The sequence below is a fragment of the Hyposmocoma kahamanoa genome, unplaced genomic scaffold (assembly GCF_003589595.1).
Source record: "Hyposmocoma kahamanoa isolate Upper Pololo Valley unplaced genomic scaffold, ASM358959v1 180, whole genome shotgun sequence".
Classification (NCBI taxonomy): domain Eukaryota; kingdom Metazoa; phylum Arthropoda; class Insecta; order Lepidoptera; family Cosmopterigidae; genus Hyposmocoma; species Hyposmocoma kahamanoa.
The window spans coordinates 1,079,936-1,101,798 of record NW_020653711.1 but is presented as its reverse complement, the minus strand read 5'-3'; the positions used below and the strand labels follow the sequence as shown (position 1 = coordinate 1,101,798).

Below are 21,863 nucleotides of genomic sequence, written 5' to 3'. Positions count from 1 at the left end.
CAAAAATTTGTCCTATTCCTGAAGAAAGTATTACTGGTTGAAGGACAAGCTTTCAACGGCCGGCGGAATGTTCACGTTCACATTATGAAGACTTATTTTTATAAACATCGGCTAAATTTTATAAGGAGCAATTATTTTAATGATTGATTTTGCTATGCTCCAATTTAAGGGTTTTTCTCTAAATATACTTCAAGCCCGATTTTTATTACCTCCTGTGTTAAGTCCCGTATAGTGGTGAACAGGGAATGAATCCGGGTTTGCGCACTTTTCGGTAAAAATTCCATGAACTTTTGAGGTCGGTTTTTTAGTACTCTGTACTGAGATTATACAGTAAGGGAGTTTATTTTTAAAGGGATTGCAGTAGGTAGGTTAGATTTAAAAACCACTATAAATTTTTGTAATGGATAATAAACGAAAAAAAAAAAATAAAATGTTTAAATATCTTGTACTGAACAGCCGGAAACAATCTGCCTCAGTGACTCTCCAGGACGGCCACATGCCCGACACATGTCTGCGGTACCGTCCGATATATCTCCGATAGTTTCGCGTCTTGATGACGTAAAATGCTGTATTATAAAGACAAAATCTTCGGTTTCCCCAAAAAGGTCCCGAAAATTCACTCAATGCACTTGGTTATATTATTATTAACTACAACCCTTCATTTGCACAAAAATTTTAATTGTTGAAATGACACCTTTAAAAAAAATAAGGCGACTTCAAAAGTTTGTGGAATTACACCTATTTGCCAAGTTTTATTGAAAATGTTTAGGTTTATTGGATTTTACACCCTAATTTGCGATCCTTAGAGGTGGAATATTTATTTTCAAATCTAAATCGGACTGATACTGAGGTACCCTCTTTCCAACAAAAAAGAATCATAAAAATTGGTTCACAAATGCCGGGGTAATCGCGTAACACACACAAAAAAAGATACATTCAAATTGAGAACGTCCTCCTTTTTTTGAAGTCATAAACCAACGCTTATAAGAGAGCCAAAAACCACAGCAAAGATTTCGTTGAACTCTTTTATACGGAACATACGACTTTAAATAAAGAATGCAACCAGCTGATTATCAACGTTTTTTTTTTAAGTTTACCACACCTAAAACAACCTCGTTTGTTTTAAATGTTTCTCCTATATTTGGATTTTACTTTCTCTCTGGACTGCGAATGACGCCTACAAATTAATCTATTTTAAAGCCTACTCGTTTTAGGGCGCGGTTAAATGTTATTGTTCTTTATATGACCCCTAAACTAGTGTTGTGCAATAAAAGACAATGGCAAAGGCTTGTTTGTTTTCTACCTCTAGATTTTACTTTTACTTTATTAGCAGCAGAGCTTGTTAAAGGGTTCGTTTAGTACTGTCACCTTACCGGTTTCGAAGGGTATAAGGGTGCTGGTGAAATTACAGGCACATGGAACTTGTCAACTTATGTCTCAGGTGACGGGCGCAGTGACAGTGTCCATCTGATCTTTGCCATTTAAAGCTCTGAGTGGCACTGCAATTGCTATGGACAATTGTTCGTCCCGTAATTGGGTATTATACAAAAAAGAATTAGCGGGTATTTGGTTTCGATTGCTTACTTATTTTTTAATATGTTCCGGCTCCTCTCAATGTCTACTTCAGACGTGTAGTGTCCATACAAATTTATATATCGTTTTCACGGGCCGGATTAAAAAAAAAATCGCTTTGTTCACCAAAACGTTCGTAATAACTTCCGACATGATTTTCTCACCATGCAATACAATACACACATATCGGAACCCAATACAATACAATAAACTGTTTTTATTGAAACTGTATTCTTCTGTGTTAAAGTGTAATTTTCCTTATGAAATAAAAATATTTCGAAACTGTAATTTTGCATATTGGCTTCAGTACTGACATATCTTTAAAATGGCAAAAGTGGCAAGCAGATATATGATATTTATATTTTCGATGACAACACCAAACAGACGCCCTATATGTTTTAAGCTAGAGATCAGATTTTTTATATTTATTTTGTGACCATAGATTCAAGTCATTCAGTTAGAATATTAGCGATAATAAACATAAAAAGAAATAATTACACTTAGTATAATAATGCCATATCTTTTCGGCTTTTTTACCGAAAAGCACGAAAATTTGTGCAAGCATCCATAACAAAATCCAATAAAATTATGATTTTTAACTCATAGCACACACCGTTGAAGCTGTATTGCGTTATTATACTTAAGGGGTTCAAATTAAACAAAAATAATTGATTATACACAATATCAAAAAGTCTCGCATGACCTTAATGAGTGGCATGTGTGTTGCGAAACAAAAATAAAAAAAATTGGTCCATTTTAAGCAACTTCACTGACATGATCGACCATTGTCTGTATAATTTAATATTGTATAATATCTCATACATAATTCAAGTTATTGTATGGGTGTAGGCTCTTTAATGTTTATATGTTTTTAACTTTAGCTTTGAATCTATGCAACTATTTGAGATTGATGTTTAATAAAGATCAACTTATAGGTACAATAACGTACGTTAAAATCTTGAACGAGGGGGTTAAGAGGATGAGCTTTAGTCTACCAAATATTAGCACGGTGTCCAGATTTTGGGGAGCGTTCGACTCATGAGATCATAGAACTGGCACGTCAGAGAAGCTTCATTGAATATTCGAAGACAGTTCAAGTTCCACCTTGCATCGAGCCAGCTTGAAGCAATATAATATAATATAACCCAATATATATATATACGAGTATTTTCAAAATTACAATTTCGCTACTTGTATATATTTAAAAAGGGTTAGAGAATAGGCACATCAAAAATAGCATATATATATATGAATAAAAGCTAAGTGAGTAGCTATAAAGAAGTGAGGGAGGCTATGGATAGCGAGGATTGGAAAAGACTACCCCGACGAGAGTCTAACCTTTTGAATAGGATGATGTATACATATTGTTAAAATCGGCTATACTCTATGTGACTTTAAAGTCAAGGCTTACTGGTGGCAACCGCTAGTTATGCAATGCACAACGGGAGGTGAGCAAACCAACAACTCTGGTACCTATCTGGATAATAGGAAGGGTGGTGTATGTGCACCCGGAGACGTTCACCCAAGGTCTTTTGAGAACCGATGAAGTCTGTATCGACGGGATGGTCGGGGTTAAAACCTGAGTGATAAGGACACTGGGCAGGCTTGCTTGCACAGGTAATAGTGCCCTTCCCATATAACCAAAGGTTGACAAGACATAAGTTTATTTTATAATATCAAGTGACTGACTGGACGAACAAGTCGGGCGCTTGATGGTAAGCTACACGCCTGTTCATAACAGTTGCAATGCCACTCAGAGTTTTAAATCGCAAAGATCTAAAGATCGTCTCTGCGCCAGTCATCCTGCGACATAAGTTGACAAACCCTATGTGCCTGTAATTTCACCAATACCTTTATGAATGCACAAATAAATGCTCACATATGTAATTGCTTGGCGGCAGAAATAGGTAAGGTATTTATTTCCCTGGACGAACTCTTTCATAAAGAGCTCTACTGCTACTAAAACTAAGTAGTGAGATACGGAACTGTACTCTATCCGTTCCAAAATAGAGTTAATTTTATGTATATTTACGCGTTTAATGAGACGGTTTAAAAGAATACAGGGTGACAACACAATAGCGCGCTAACAACGTCATAAACATTACCGCAAACGGTAATGTTACCGTGTAATTAAATCAAGGTTGTGTGTTACGTAACGTAACGGTCGCTGTAACTGTTAGTAACGGTGCGTCGGCGCATAGGTCACAGTCACAGTTATCTTGTAGCATCCTGTATTATGTTAGGTTAGGTGTTAGTTTAGCACTAGTTTGTCTAATGAAGCTACATTTCGAGCGGCCATTGATCAGGCAAACACAACCATTTTCTATAAGTAGAGAAGCTAAAACGAAAGCAATAGCTCATCGTGGTTCCCTAAGAATTTGCTAGATGGCGTTAACCCGTTTTATCGAAATTCTGCATAGCAATCTGAAGATTTGACAACCACGGCCGAATTTTGATTATGTGAAACAAACATCCATACTATTGATTTGTTTTTAGGAGTAGTGTTCTGGTGGAAACTACTTACTTCCTGGATTTATGTGATAGTTTTATATAAAGGTTTTGCTTTTAAATTATAGATCGCGTGTTATATATAACCTGGCACTGGTAAACTTTTAAATAAACTTGAAACAATAACGGGTTTAAAGATTGACTGAAATTGGTGACGATATTCAAATGTTTAAAAGACCCCCACTCTCCTTCTATAGTTATTACTCACATTATACCCATTATTATGGGTGTGTCTTTATTTGAAAAACACTTTTAGAAACCCGTGAATTGAAATTGATTTGCTTTGTTTTCGTAATTTCTAAAAAGCACAAATTGACGAATTTTGTAACACCATTTTATAAAATTAACTTTATCCCAACATGGCTCACTACCATCATTAACTTAAAAGTAAGTTACCGACTCAAACCGCAACTTAACTGGACCAGCGTAATACCTTACACAATAACAGCTTACAGGCGTGATACAGTAATGTTACATACTTATTATCATTATTTATTACATAAATTTGCTATGTATTTCATTGTCTATTTATTAGTTTGGTTGCGTTACTTAATCTTGTTTATGCCAAAATTACGAGTAACAGGTGCAATTATTTATTACAATCACATAAAATTTTATTACAATCACATAAAATTTAATAACTGTAATTAACGCAATGAAACGTGGTTTTATTGAGAGCTTGTAAACACGCTAACTATAGACGCATTTCCTAAGCGAGTAAGTCAGTGGGGGTTCGTGGTCTCAGAAAACGAGAAAAAGCAAACGTCACAATTGTTTATTTGTTACTAATAGTCCATGATAGTTTTACTTAATCTCCGAGGTTCCGTGACTGGAAAGGTTTGGAAACTGCTATAGACCATTCAAGTAGCAGATACAGCATAAGTTTTTTTCTATATTATGATTAAAATACTTAAGTCATGCGATTATGTTGTCAGTTTAAATTTTCACGTGATATATAATTTGATATGATATATCAGTTTAAATTTCGAACTGCGTTTCACGTGATATTACTACCACGTGATTGGCTGGTTTTAATTTCGTCCTGTATATATTATAAAAGCGAATGAAATAGTAATAATAAAATTTACCAATCAACTATTTGTGTTTTGTTTTTGTTTCTTTTTGCAAAAGTATAATATCGCTATTAGATATAGGTTCACAGGGAAATGTTCCCTCCTGAATTTTTTCTTTTTTATGATACAATGTGATAGCATGAACAAGTCGTGCTTCTGGTGGTAAGTGACATGCTTGTCCATAACAGTTGTAGTGTCGCTCAGAGTTATAAAAAGTAAAGATCTAAGGGGCACTGCTAATGCGCCCATCACCCTGAAACATATGTTGAAAAGTCCAATGTACCTGTAATATCATTAACATTCTTGAAAACCGAAATGAGTAAAGTAATGCTCTAATGCTCTATCTAATGAATATTACTTTTGCGGCAGAAATAGGTAAGGCGGCAGTACGTCTCTGGACGAACTCTTTCACAAGGAGCTCTACTGCTACTAAAATTTATTGCCTGCATTTTATTTCTCTCGTGAGTTTGGGTGTAATTTGTGTTTGTCTATATGTGTGTCTATGGCACCCGCGATACAGGGTTGACCTAGAGTGGGGCTGAATGTGTGCGTTAAAAAAGAAAAAATTACACGTGTGGATGACTACGATAAATGATATTATTTACGTAAGAAAAGGACTACGACCGTTGACTTTGGTAATCTTCCTGGGTGAAAAGACCACAGATTCGATTCGTGATAGAACTCAGTTTAATATATAAATTTCCATAACTTGAATGTGGTCTGGGTGTTCTGGATAGCTCGCAGAGATAATTCCTTTTATGTGCTAGTCACAAGACAACTCAATAGACACATATGGAAGTCCATGCGACACGACATACGGGTCTTTAATACCAATAATATTAAAGATACCATAGAGCGGAACAAGGGCTCCAAAGTGTTTGCAAGGGACATGTCTATTGGGCAAAGTCAGCTTACAAAGCTGAAGACGGAGGATGGCAGCGTCGTAACGTTCAAGTTAGAGGTAGTGGGGGAGATCGAGAGGTTTTATAGCCAGCTATATGCCTTGATTACTCAGCCTGTTGCTGATTCTAAAGATTCTAGAGCCAAGCTCAAGCAAGCTTGGCTGATGTCCGGGATATCCTCCGTCTAGACTGAGGATATCCCGGACATCAGTCTGTACGAAATTAGGAGGGCTCTGAAGCAGCTAAAAAACAACAAGGCACCACGTGAAGACGGAATTACATCCGAGCTTCTGAAAGCGGGGGAACACCGGTACTAAGAGTCCTTCAGAGGCTCTTTAATTTAGTCTTGCTCGAAGGTTCTACGCCAGAAGCGTGGAATAGAAGCGTGGTCTTCTTCAAAAAGGGAGATAATACCCACACATTGAAGAATTTCAGCCCCATCTCGCCTCTAAGCCATGTTTATAAGCTGTTTTCACGAGTCATAACGAACCGTCTCTCGCGCAGATTTGATGACGTCCAGCCCCCCAAACAAGCCGGTTTCCGGAAGGGCTTCAGTACCATAGACCACATCCACACACTGCGACAGGTTATACAGAGACCGAGGAGTATAACCTACCATTATACTTAGCGTTTGTGGACTATGAGAAAGCCTTTGATTCGATCGAGATTTAGGCGATGCTACAGTCTCTACAACGGTTCTCATCTCCAATATCGCAGGCCTTGAAGACAAAAGTCTTCGAGCAGTGCGTGTTGCCAGCGATGTCTGAGACGTGGTCACTTACTATGGGCCTCATAAAAAAGCTCAAAGTCACTCCAAGAGCTATGGAGCGAGCAATGCTCGGCATTTTTCTACGTGATCGAATCAGAAATGAGAAGATCCGTAGAAGAACGAAAGTCACCGACATAGCTCGAAGGATCAACAAGTTCAAGTGGCAGTGGGCAGCGCACATAGCTCGTAGAACTAACGGCCGTTGGACCAGAAAGGTTCTTGAATGGAGACCACTAACCGGAAAGCGTTCAGTGGGACGGTCCCTACTAGATGGACGGATGACCTGGTAATGGTGGCAGGTAACCGATGGATGCACGTCGCATCCGATCGGCTGGTCTGGAAATCTTTGGGGGAGGCCTATGTTCAGCAGAGGACGTCTTCCGGCTGATACGATGATATAATGCTAGTCACAAAATAGCGAATACCTTAATTGGAGACTAGGTTATTGGTGTTGTTATTCAGCACAATTCTTACTGTATTATTTTCCATTTATTGTTCCCTATAGCGATAAAGTTGATATTCATTCGAACAATGTCAATAGCTTTGAGTGTACATTCATTGTTTTGTCATTGATTATATTTGCAATAATACTTTCAAACGCATATATTTACCATAATTGAATAAACGGAACTTCACGATAATCCTACGCATGTTTACAGATCATAAAATCCCATCCAACCATCGCTAAATACTTAAACGCATGCGTGTTTGAGATGTCTAATTATCGCTAGTTTTCTGCTTATCTTCCTACTTTCATTTAGCGAAAATCGCAAAAAAACTGAGCATGAGTCGTGATGTTTTTATTTTAAATAATAACATGTTCGCTTGATTATAGGTCTACTTTCGATGGAGATTCCAGATTGCTTTTGTTGAATTTATTGAACAATTAAGAATGTAGTATTATTTAGGAAGTCTTACGACGGAGTTTGGGCTTTGAGTTAACCCTGGCTCAGACTACGCTAGTAATTTAGTCGAGCGGCAATTAATAGAAAAAAACCGACTTCAAAAGTGCTTTTTATATCTATTTTCCAAGTTTTATTACAATCGGTTATCGGAAAGTGCGTGAAACCGGATTTATCTCCGCCACCCTTAGTGGCAGAATATTTTCTTCAAATTTGAAAGGGATGGAGGGGTACCTCCGTGTTGGTTGGTATCTTTTCAACGATAAAAAATCATCAAAATCGACCGTAGTAATACCGTGTAGTTCCTTTTTTAAAATTGGTTAAAAGTAACTTATTGCAGTGACTATTTTAGAATAAATTGAAGATGAAATTAGTGTGATAAAGAAAAATAACTACGCATATGAAAACGCATTAAGAGGAAATGGTAATTCAAATTCAATTAATTCCAATTCACTTACTTTGGTAATATTTCCCAGCAAATTTCAAAGTTCCACCTTCGCTATTGAACTCGACTGAATCATCAGATTGGCACTTTAGTGAATAAATCACAATGCAGTTATGATGACGTGTTTAGCGGTTTGCATACCAGTTTCATGGTGTCGCCTCTGAGGTTCGGGTTCGAGATTCGATCCCCTCGGGGTCAATGTCAAATCATTAAAAAAAACTTTTCTATATTGTCTCGGGTCTGGGTGTTTCTGGTACCGTCGTTTTTTACGACTTCCATAGCACAAGTGCATTAGTTACTTACTTTGAGATTATATTACCCTATTTGATTGTTGCGATTGTCATACATTTTTTCATTTTTTGTAATATCAAGAGACGGGACGACCAAGTCGTGCGCATGATGGTAAGCTACACGCCTGTCCATAACAGTTGTAATGCCACTCAGCTCTTTAAACCGAAAAGATCTGAGGCACACTGCCACTGCGCCCGTCACCCTGAGACATAATTTGACAAGTCCCATGTGCCTGTAATTTCATCAGCACCCTTATCTTTAAAAACCGGGACACAGTAATGCTGACATTACTACCTGGCGGCAGAAATAGATAACGTGGCAGTATTTCCCTTTTACAAGGAGCTCTACTGCTAGTAAAAATGTTATATCTATTTATTTAAAAGATTTTTTAATACAAAATATTGCTGTAGTACATTTGTATAGAACCAAGAATTCGAATTTATCATACTTGAGACTAGCATACCAAAATAATGACTCTACAACCTAAAACACAAATTATAGTAAGTATATTAACCCCTATAACAAAAACGTTTAAACGGCAAGGCAAAAACTTAATTCAGATACCCATCAAAGATACAAAAAATATATTAACATATTCCTACTACTGGAAAGACTATTTCTAGTCTCTCAAGTATCATGCAATATGTACAGAGATCACGGGTCATTATAGGTCAAAGTCACGAAGTCCCCTATTTTCTTAAAAAAAGAGTATGTAAATTTTGGGTCATAGTAGAACTGTAAGTGGTAAAGAAACCATCCGTTCTCGAATACGTTAGTAATAGCCTATTGTTCCAATGTGGTCACGCCTTAAACGTGTAACTTGTGTGTTTGGTTTTGAGTTTAGGATGGCCATTGTTTGTATCCACAACCCGACTGACGTATCTGTGGACCTTAAATCCCCGTCGCTTCATTTAACGACAGACCGCCATTGCCTGCGCGTTCCCAGTGACTTCTACGATTTTATTAAAATAATTTTAGGTAATTAAGTGTTTTTATTGATAGTCAAGATGTTTCACCAATATGATATTCAATTGTTTTTTGTGAAATTACTCCAGTAGTTTGTTATAATTATTAAAACGAAAATAGAACACTTAGAACATTGACTTACAATTATATGGACGTCGGGTCCGCGCTAAAAAGTGTCCGAACTTATAGGGCGTTAAAATCGTATACAGAGCGCATTCACGATCTAGTCTTCGTTTGTTCGACTGACAGCGAAGCAAGCAAAATTAGACAGTACTGCGATGACATTACAATTTAAATTCAATGTTTTAGCTTTTTCATATTCCTTGACGTGTCACTACGTTTAAATAGGTTGACTTGGGACATTTTTTTCGTGGTTTTTGTATTACACCCGTCGTCCATATATTTGTAAGTCAATGATTTAGAAAAAATTACTTCTATCCGGCCGGATTTCAACAGACGTCATCTTGCAAACCGTATCAGATGCCATGCCAACTAAAAACACTTAATTACAGTGAATAGCAACCTCTCTAGCCAGGGCTAGTAGCTGTAAAGTTGCCTAACTGGGTGACAAAATACTTTCATAGATTTCTCATAGATGGCGCTACGGCTAAAAAGTTGTCGTCGTACAAAGATCCGACAAACAAACACATAGAAAAATTCGTGAGGCCCGCTGGTTCGTTCCGTGGCTTAGTTGGCATTATAGACATAGCGTCGGGCACGGTTTGTTAGAAGGCGTCGGTTCGAATCCGGCCGGATCGAAGGACTTTTTTCTTTTCTTAGTGTTCGATCTTTGTTAATCATTACAATTTGAAGTATTTTTTATTTATACAAAATCATTATGTACGGCTTGACGGTCCGAAATGTCACAGGGATCATTTTATTTCTTAGTGTACAAGCGATATTCGTATTTGCTTGGATTCGAATGGGACTTAGTGCACAAGCCGCATCCGAAATGGATATAACTATTGCTCAGGCAATACTATTTAAGTCGACTAATTTAGAAAAGGTTGTATCTACAATTGGTCCATTCGAGAATCGAACTCAAGGTCATATCATTAACTGGTTGTAGTGCTTCCGTAGAATCAGGGTTTTCACTTATTTGATTACATTTTTAACAATCAAGGTGTTATTTTCCACTTCTAGTATCACAGGTAATTTTATTTACCTGTAGTTCCAGGTAAATAAAATTACCTGTGGACCCATAAAAAGATCGATGCGATGGGACTAAATTAATTTATTTAAAGATAGTTTAAACAATACAACTTGCTGGATTAACCTGTTGATTTTTAGACCTGTTTAGATATTTCTAGTTTAAAATGTCATTGTCAAAGTGGTGTAACCAAATTTTTTTTTTCTACAATAATCACTTTAAATGATACTAAAGGCTGCAGGTAACCGATGGATGCACGTCGCGTTTGACCGGCCAGTCTGGCAATCTTTGGGGGAGGCCTATGTTCAGCAGTAGACGTCTTCCGGCTGATATTACAATGATGATAATAACAATAACGCACACACTCAACATAGCCCCGCACTAGAGAAACCCTGTGTAGCGGGTGCCATGGACACCCACAAATTACACCCAAACTCACGAGAGAAAAAAAAAGTTATTATAAAAAAGACTATGTATAAAACTAATTTGTATAATTTTAAATCCCCCATTATCATCTATTTGCATTTCATTGGGTTACACCACTCTTGCGCTGACAGTCACATTTAATATATACATAAAAGAAGCTACGTAAAGATGCAGTGTCTATTATCTTATTTACAAGCCCGACCTACAAGTACATACCGACAATCGTTATTACATAACTGCCATTAACGCACTGGCGACTTAACTTCCGGAGATAGCCACTAAAACTTGTTATCGAGGCACGTATTGGTTATAAACATAAAAAAAATGATGTAAGATATTTCAGTATACTTAACTATAAGTATATATAACTATTGTTGAAGTAGAATAGAGAAAAATAAAAAGAGGTGTAGGATTAATAAGGAAAAAGAAAAACTACACTCACCGGCACATTTAGCGGAACAGTAGTAAAATACCCAAAATAATGCAATGTTTTTCCAAAAATCAGGTCGGTTGTCTCACTTTCATTTTAGATCTTATTTAAATAAAGAAGTTTAAGTTTAAGATTAGTTATTTATTTAAATGAGATCTAAAATGAAAAAGTGAGGCAATCATGTCATATTTTTCCATTATAATTTTTTTTCAATTTCCTACTACTAATACATGTTTGTAGAATGGTTCGAGATTGATTTTACGTTCGATTGATCGTAAGTATTTTTTTTATAAACTTTAGTTGAAAAAGTTTTTTATTTACTAAAGTTTGTTTTAATCAATGCTTATATACTATTATAATCTAAAATTTTCTGCGATTTTATGAATTTCATAAACTTAAGTTGAAAAAATATTTTTATGTATTAAGATTTGATTAATTCAAATGAACCTGTTATTATTTCTAAATTTTCAGTTTCTTCTGCTTTTTGACGAAATGTAAAAGAATAATGCATTTTGCTTAATTTCGATTTTTTCCATTAATGTTTAGACGCAAATGTTAAAAAAAAATAATTTAATTGATATTTTATATCTAATTCTTATTTATTTAAAGATCAACATTAGTACTTTATGTTCTCATGTGTGTTTCCTGCTAAATGTGCCGGTGAGTGTATAATTATTAATCGCACTTAAATTGGAAAATGAATAGGTATTACAGCTCGATGGCAAGTAGCTTTATTATCACATAAGGAGTACCTTAAACGAACGAAAAGGGCCGTTCTACTTTACATCTCGTTTATTTAAACCTTTCCACCTTTCTACAAGTAGAATTACGCTTCCTAGTGCTGGTTGTTAAATTTTAAAGGTCCGTTCACCTATGAAAGTGATTGCTTTTCCGGTCACCGTAAATCTTGTAACGGCGAAAGCTCAACCACCATTACCTTTATAGAAAGTAACCTATAGTTATATGCATTTTACATATTAGTAATGAGAGTTTGACAAGCTGAGAAACTATCAATTCGTAGTTATATTTTTAACTTTATCGCCCTTTGAACCGCATACTGAGTTACGAAACTAATTACATGACGCAACTGTAGTAAAAAAATTTGAAAATCCAAAACAATCACAAATTATAAGTTTTTTATAAAAAAAACTGCTAGCATAAATTTGTGGAATTACGAATAAATTAAGAGGTACCTTCTATTCAACAAGAAAGATTCATGAAAATCGGTTCATAAATTCGTGATAATACCAAGTTACGTCACCAACAAGTCGTGCAACCATATGTTAAGTAACACGCCTAAACATAAAAATTGTAGTACCCGTCACCCTGAGACATAAGTAAACAAGTCTCATTTACCTATTACAATTATAAGTAATTTCACCAACACATTTACCCTTCTAAACCACATTACTACTTGACGACAGAAATAGGTAAGGTAGCAGTATTTCCCTGGAGGAACTCTTTCACAAGAAGCTCTATTGCTACTAAATTCATTACTTAAAATTGTTGCAATCAATGTGCTTCATGAGCTTAGTTGGTAATAAGTTACCTTTATTATTAATCAGTAGGCGGTTAACACGTCACGCGTTCTAGAGACACAATGTGTTTTCGGGACTGCAGCGTCCTTAAGTCATACGGGGACTCTTATGACGCAGCTGTGTTTTCATCCACCATTCAAATAGATATTTTTTTATTACAATTGTCACAGATTAATATATGGAAATAACCTCACCTTAAATCAGTAACGTAGAATTATTCCACGCAATCTGAAACAAGAAAAAATAAATTTTTAATAAATAGACAAACATTTCGGTTTACATTGATGTAAACAGAAAATGGATAACGTAGCGCCGCGGCCAGTCCGCAAACTTTACAAAATTGTTATCTATGGTCAACATTAAACAAGAGTGCTAATTAAATAATGTGTCATTTTTATGCATTGTGTCTTTTTATACATTAACAGACATAACATTAATACGAGGTACAAAAATAAACTGGCAGTTCTTGAGAGTCGTCTTCACAAAGTCTCAAATTCATTTAAAGTACTTTCAGCTCGAATATAAACTTTTCCCATACTGAATCGGTACCATCAGGTCGAGCGGCAGGGACCTGTGTCCCTGTGTGTGTGCTTTATTTCAGAATGTATTATTTTACAAACGAAATTAAAGCCATTTCAAAAATGTATATCGTATACTATACGAGTTCTGTTTAGTTCAATAGATATAAAAAAAATATTGATATATCGCACTGTTATTACAATAGTGTTATAACTCAAAATATGTGAAATTCAAGATTATACCATTATTGAACGTAAAATTTGATATTCTACACGTCAATAAAATATTTAGAATATTGTAAGAAACAACTAAAAGATATCTACTTAACTCAAAATGAGACACGCTTTATGTGAGCTAGTTCTGGCCAAAATAGTCCTTATTTAAAAATATAAAATTATTTTTTCGCTTTTATTTATAAATATATTTGGCAAGTAGGAAATTTAGTTTGTAATAATTTATCACCTATACATACATTTTAATCATATTTCACAGGAAACGAGTAATTAGTTTTTCGTCGATTCTGAGAAAATACACTTTTTGAGTTAATACACTATTGTATTAACAGTGCTATATGTAGAGTACCTATTGAATAGAGCAGTTTTCTTGTAAAATTTCGATGTACGTGTTTTTTTCATCGTGAAAATTTTGAGGAATCGTATTTTCACAACGTATAGTAATCATTGTATATCCTCAACGTTACGATTATATTCTTTCCAAATGATTGATTCAATACTTTCATTGTTATGCTGAATCAACCAAAGCCATTTGAAATTGTATCGACTGTGTTATACGCTTCTATAATAAGATTCCAATTGATATTCAAAATTTGCCATTTACGAGGTTTAAAGCTATAGTGAAACAAAACGTTATACTAAAGGTTATTGTACAGGTTCTGCTACTTGGATGACAAAAATCCGTGGTAGTGACCCGTTTAGCTCCTGCAGGTAGTTTCGATCTAAGATATTTAAATTACGTATTGCAATGATAAATGTATTTAAATGTATATTTACAAAGAGCAACCTATAGAGTTTCTTGCTCATTCTTCTCAGGGGAATCTACCTTACAAATGAGCAGTATAGTTAAATCAGTATGACGATATCAAGTGTAATTTGCTTACCTATGAAATAAAGACTATTTATTTCATAGGTAAGCATATATATATATTATATATTTGACTTGGACTTTAGTCCAAACTAGAGAATACCACTCAAAGTCACTCAACAAGCTAGCAATGCTCGGCATATCTCTACGTGATCGCATCAGAAATAAGGAGATCCGTAGAAGAACGAAAGTCAACGGCATAGTTCAAGTATTAGCAAGTCGAAGTGGCAGTGAGCAGAGCACAGCTCGTAGAACTGATAGCCGTTGAGGCAGAAAGGTTCTTGAATGGAGACCACGAACAGTGAGACGGCCCCCTACTAGATGGACGGATGGACCTTGTAAGGGCGGCGTGTATCCGATGGATGCACGTCGCGTCCGACCGGCTAGTCTGACAATATTTGGGGCCTATGTTCAGCAGTGGACGTCTTCCGGCTGATATGATGATGATAATGATAATGAGAGATATGCGCTAATCGCAAAATCGACGGTGGCAGCGCCTGACGGTTTTTCGATCAGTAGTGGCGGCGTTTTCGTGGCTATCAACTTGAAATGCTCTTGCCCCGTAACCGAATACGTTGGACAAGATATCTTCCAGCCCTTAGGTTTCGCAAACGGTCGAAACGGTAGAGAAAGAGAGATCAGAACACCAGTAATTTAATGCAAGTATGAAGTCACGCAACAAACGTAGTAAACAAAGTAACCAAGTACCCAAGTTTATAGGAAGCGTTGTTATCTAAAACGCAAAGGCAGGTAGCGATAGCGCGAGGTGGTCGACCTCAAATAATCATACTACTGTACGCTATACCATAACAGGCTTTTAGTTTAGTACTATATCATACAAATATTATTAAAAATTGAGCTCCTTGTAACAACAGCAGTAGAGCTCCATGTGCAAGAGTTCGGTGAAAGAGTGCAGGGAAGTACTACCACCTTACCTATTTTTGCCGCCAACCAGTAATGTGACCATTACTGTGTTCCGGTTTAGAAGGGTAAGGCTGTTGGTGAAATTACAGGCACATGGGACTTGTCAACTTATGTGTCAGGCGCAGTGGCAGTGCCCCTCTGGTCTTTGCAACTGTTATGCGTGCAGCTTACCATCAGGCGCACGACTTGTTCGTCCCGTCACTTGTTATTACAAAAAAAAAATTGAACGTTGAGGAACTGATATTACGTAGGTAAATACAACGTTTGTTGGTAGGTCAATAGTAAAAATGGTTTTTTTTTTAGGATACCAAGTGATCGGACGAACAATGCATGCGCCTGGTAGGCGATATGCCTGTCCATAACAGTTGCAGTGTCACGCCGGAATGCAGTAAAGCTCACATTACCGTTTGGCGACAGAAATAGGTAAGGTAGCAGTAATCCTTAGACGCTTATTCAGAAGGAGCTCTACTGCTACTTGGTATTTAAGTGACGATGAATAGTTAAAATGTTTCTATAAAAACCGAGAAAATTTAATCACTGCTAATATACATGATCTTACGTATTTGTTTGCTCTTGGACTTATACGTTTCGTACTATTGCATACCGGTGACTTGCATATTTTTTGAGACATTCCTTCACAAAGATAGTCAGTAGGTAAGCGTCATTCATCTGTTATCTTCATCTAACTAGAGATATCTCAATGACTGCAAACAATAGGTAATAAGGAAATGTTGAAAGTGTTAATTAATAAACAATTCCTTTAATCAAATATCATTATGCTACCTGGTTGTTTTGGCATAACAAAAAAATATAGTAAACTTAGTATAGTAGAAATATAGTTTCGTACAAATTTCATCGCACCACCTCTGGGCGTCTGAGAACACATTAGGCCTGTTTAAAAAAATATTCCATTCTTAAAACAATAACAACTGTATGAGAAAATTACGTTATAGTTGCCAACTTATTTCCATACTGTCATTGTAATTTACTTTTGTTTTATTCTTTACAATTTGTAACAATTGGGTAATTGGTAGTCTTTACAGCGGTACACACGAATTCGGAATTTCACAAGTGAGAAGTAATGAGCTTAAAATTTCAATCCTATTTCCAATTGCTTTTTAAATTTGTAAATCATGTGACGCTTTTTTCCTGTACTATAAATACGGTTCATTTTGCTTGGGTCGAGCGGAAGGACAATGGTTTTATTGAATTTTTTTTTTACAAGTTCGAAAATTAATTTTTTGGCTAAAACTGGAGAAAACTAATTTTTTGACGAAATAGATCGAAAGAGCTTGGAAATTCCACCCAACCACACCAATTAAGAGTATAAATATACAACCTCAAATGGATTTGGATTGTTCCGCATAACAGTGAAACTACACAGTTATACATATACACTGATTACTAAAATAGTTCACGATAGAAAAAAACACAAACTTACCTCGAAATTTTACTAGAAAACCTCTCTATTCAATGGGTACTTTACAAAGTACCAATGATTTTTTTTATATCAACCGAACTTAATAGAACACTTATACCATACGATATACATTTTTGAAATGGCTTTAATATCGTTAGTAAAAAAAATAATTTCTGTAATAAAGCCAGTGTGCTTGCCGCTCGACCTAAGCAAAATCAACCGTATTAGTACGGGAAAAATTTGAATTAGAACTGAGGTAGTGTAAACTCTTAAAGCTCATGTTTTAACAAACTGTCCTGTCAAGCCTAAAGCTCATGTTTTAACAAACTGTCCTTTACTACCTTTCATTTCTGCAGTATCGATGTGAAAAAAGCTCTTTTGACATATCGATACCAGAAGTACCAATTAACGTAAGGGACATTTTGCCGAAAATGAGTTACATACATCATTGGATTCGGAAGTTCCCGCTCTATCGATTGGTATTATTAAAATTTAGGAATAACCAGTGATTTAAAATATAGCATGTCCCTTACATTAAAAAAAAGGACACCTTTACATTAACTACGTATAATATTCTATTTCTCTTTCTGCTTACAATATGCTCGACGATTTATCGTGTCACATAAAATATTAGTAACCTAAGGCACAACTAAACAACTTTTTTTAATGTGTTTTAATGTAAGGGACATGCTATATTTTAAACCACTGGGGATTTCTAAATCTTTCGTGTATAGCATGAAAGAAGAGGAAATTCTAAGAAACTTTGCTCTAGACACAATCAAAAATTGGAGCAGGCAGTAAAAGTTATAGACAGATTAAAAATTTTTTGGCTCTCCTGAAAAACCATGGTTTGTCCCTTATATTAATTGATACTTCTGGTATCGACATCACCACACGTGGTTTTATTAAATCAAAGGCACGAATTTTCATTCACGCGATCGCAACCTAATATCATTAGTACCACTACAGCCTTAACACAAAATTCTACACGAACGTGCTTATTTTCTAATTCTTTTGTTTATTGTTCAAAGATTTGCTGTAATATAAATAGACACATTTTTATTTCTTTTAAGGCTAATACAATGTAAGCAGAGTCAGCATAAGTAATCGGCACGCATAGCAATTTTTATTGGCTCTCGTATGACCCACGCCACAATTAGAGCTATGTTGTGAAATTCATATATTACCGGATTGTTGCGAACGATAGCATAAAAAAAACATTACAAATAACATGTTAAATTGTCGGTTATAAGTTCATCTGCAGATGCACAAAAACACGCTAACCATGGCCGTGAAACATTGTTAAAAAAATAAATTGTTTAATACAACTTGACGTAAGTGTGTTACATCATAGGATATTGTTTACATATTTTTTACTCAAAAGTTTAGTTTTATAATGGTTAAAGTGGTGTTTTTATGTACTCACACCTTTATGTACACACATTTTTAGTGGCAGTAGAGCTCCATGTGAATGAGTTCCTCCAGGGAAGTATGTCACTTACACTTATTTCTGCCACTAAGCAGTAATGCTCACGTTACTGCGTTCCGGTTATGAGGGGTAAGGGTGTCAGTGAAATGCCAGCCACATGGGACTTGTCAACTTACGTCTCAGGGTAACGGATGCTGTGGCAGTGCTCTTCAGATATTTGCGATTTAAAGCTCTGAGTGACAGTGAACTGTCATGGATAGGCATGTCGCTTACCACCAAGCGCACGACTTGTTCATCTCGTCTTAATATCATAAAAAATTACTAACACATACACACACAATAGCATGTATACCTCTATCTAATCTATACATGTACGTAGATTTGTTTTAAGAAAAAGACAGTAAAAACACTTTAAAATTTACTTTAAAGAGAAGTTATACATTGCTGCCACGCTCGCGTTTAAGCGAAATCTTGTAAAAATAAAAAATAAACACTGAAATATTTTTTGCCTCCTTTAATTTGTTTGCGAACGCTCCAATGCGCATGGGCAGTTAAAATAGTTGCACACAATTATTGCTCACGCGAGAACGAGAGCGGTACGTATCAAACTGGTCCAAGGTTCTATGTTCAGCAGCCACGCTCAAATTATTTAAATACCATAAGGCTACATAGGGTGGTACAAAAACCTAAGCCATGATATGCACTTACGGAAATCGATCGATTATCTGTACGACATACTCTTTCTACTACCTATAATTAAAATCACAGATAATTATGGCAACAAGTGTGTTACCCAAAAACTACAATTTAGAGCTATTTAAATAGCTAGAGTGAATAGACACTCACTAGAAAAACCTTCAGCCGCATCGTTCCTTAACATCAGATGGGATTGTGATTGGTCGCAATTATGTCTATTCTACAAAAAAAAAAACATTAAAAAAGACGCACACTGGAAATGTAGTATACTAATACCACCCGTCTATCTTTCACCTTCCGTTTAGCCCAATTAATTAAATTACACAAAGGAAATAAAACTAGGACCTAAACCTTTTCGGACCTAAATTGCGTAAATTTGTCTTTTCAAATAAACCAACGTTGTGTTTTACATTCTAAGTCCAATTATTAATTAATAATAAATTTAATTTAATAACAATTCCAATTGTTAAAATAAAATAAAATAGTATGTAAAACATATCAGCTACCTCCGTGGTCGAACAATTAGCATTCTTATTGACCACGCAGAGGTCCCGAGTTCGATTCCCGGGTCGAAAGAAATGTTAATACGGCCTGCATTTATTTCTCTCGTGAGTTTGGGTGTAATTTACGGGTCGTCTAAGTGGCAGTTTTCTCTAGTGCGGGGCTATGAGTGTATGCGTTGAATTCAAATGTTAAAAAAATAATTAATGTAACCATGGGACCTGCAAAGGGCCAGAAACGTTGGTTTGTTTGGAAAAACAAATATTATGTGCAATAAAATTTTGTAGAGCTCCTTGTGAAAGAGTTCGTCCAGGGAAATATGCCACCTAATCTATTTCTGCTGCCAAGCAGTAATGAGAGCATTACTGGTGAAATTACAGGTACTTGGTACTTGTCACTTGTCTCAGGGAGACGGGTGGAGTGGCAGTGCCCCTCAGATCTTTGCGATTTAAAACTGAGAGGCACTGCAGTTGTTATGGACAAGCGTGACACTTATCACCAGGCGCACGCCTTGTTCTTCTCGTCACTTGGTATAAAAAAAATAGTTTCACTTCATAAGAACTCGATAAATTAGTTACTTTTTAGACATTAAAGAGCAAACTGATTCTGCTGTCCCTATGTCTTTGAATAAATTAAAAACCTTCTATAACACCATGTGTATGCCTTGTTATAGTGTAGTAATACATATTCGATTCATTACAATAACTTAAATCGTCAAAATTGCGTATATGCAATCAATGGAACCAATTTCGATCAATTTCTATGTATTGCTTATACAGTGATAATTATCAGAACAATTACAAGTAAATTTGTAGAGCAGTAATTGGTTACATGAATGACATTGGTATTTAAATTGCAATGTTGAAATGTTATTTACCATTGGTATAATATTGCCAGATAAAGAGTCCAGGGAAAGTATGATCTAAGTCACTTGAGGAGAACTTTAGGAAAAAAGAATTTTTTATAATTTGTATAATCACAGTGCAGAGTACTATAAAACCCGACCTCAAAAGTACGTGCAATTACATCTATTTGACAAGTTTTATTGAAATCGGTTACCGGAAAGTGCGCGAAATCTGTGTGGAATCTTCAAATTTAAATTAGATCACTAATGAGGTGCCCTCTTTCCAACAAAAAAAGAAGCATCAAAATCTGTTCACAAATTTAAAAAAATTCAAAAAACATACAATCGAATTGAGAAGCTCCTCCTTTTTTGAAGTGTATTAAAAACTGTTCAATGTTAGTGAAAAATACATGCAAAAATGCTACATGAGATAAAGTTAATATTTACATAATGTGTGTAACCCCATGTAATCCATTTTACCTAAAAAACTTTTATAAATCATATTGAACTTTTCTATATTAGGAGGGTAAGGATGCTGGTGAAATTACTGGTACATGGGACTTGTCAAAGTATATCTCAGGGTGACGGGCGCAGTGGCAGTGACCTATATATCTTTGCGATTTAAAGCTCTGAGTGGCACTGCAACTGTGCGGACAGGCGTGTAGCTCACCATCAGGCGCACGACTTGTTCGTCGCGTCACTTGATATTATAAAAAAAAGAACGTCATGCAATTATTTCTAGTATTTCTGCTTTTTGTCCTTACTCAATAGTTCACAACAATGGCCGTTACGAGGTCTATGAATTTAGTCGAAGTGCTTTTATCACATGATATCATAACAATTATACGAACTACATGAAACAAATTATGTACATGTGAAAATTTATAATTTAAATAATTTAAATTAAACATACAAAAGTAATCGACTAATTTCTTTCAAATAATCTTTAAACATCTCTATGAAAAGTTGTCATTTTGTAGGTGTCCTATTATTACACCAAGGAATTTCATTAAGAGATTTCGAGATACTTAAAAAAACGTAAAATCATTCGGAATGATAATGAGATCAATCAAACGACAAAACAAAAACCTGACACATTCTGTCACATTATTTGTACCGTAATCCTTTCTGTCACACTTAATTTATAGTTAACCCCGTCGGAAGCTTCTGAGGCGCAAGATCTGACATTGGATAAAAATTAACCATAATAGTAAGCTCAGTTCATCACGTATAAATAATTGCAGGCCTTCATTACTCGGGGAATGCAAAACATTCTCCATCCTGCAAATAAAAGCTTAATAATAACCTTATCTAACTCAGGGCCTGTAATCGCTTCCTGGGACCGACGACGATGCTATTATATTTATACAGACAAGACACTTAAAACAGTTATTTAGAGTATGCGTGTTCTGTAGAGATAGCATATTAGACTCCATCTTCAAATTAACTTAGCGATA

At 35.6% G+C, this 21,863-nt stretch overlaps 1 protein-coding gene across 2 annotated transcripts in view; it reads right to left on the bottom strand.

Moving 5' to 3' along the window:
* LOC113225927 overlaps positions 1 to 21,863 on the bottom strand; it is a 175,713-nt gene that overhangs the window by 64,008 nt on the left and 89,842 nt on the right. For both annotated transcript variants that reach the window (XM_026458398.1, XM_026458397.1), the window contains exon 4: positions 13,167 to 13,200. The gene's annotated coding sequence lies outside the window, so the exon portion shown is untranslated. The remainder of the gene's footprint in view (positions 1 to 13,166; positions 13,201 to 21,863) is intronic.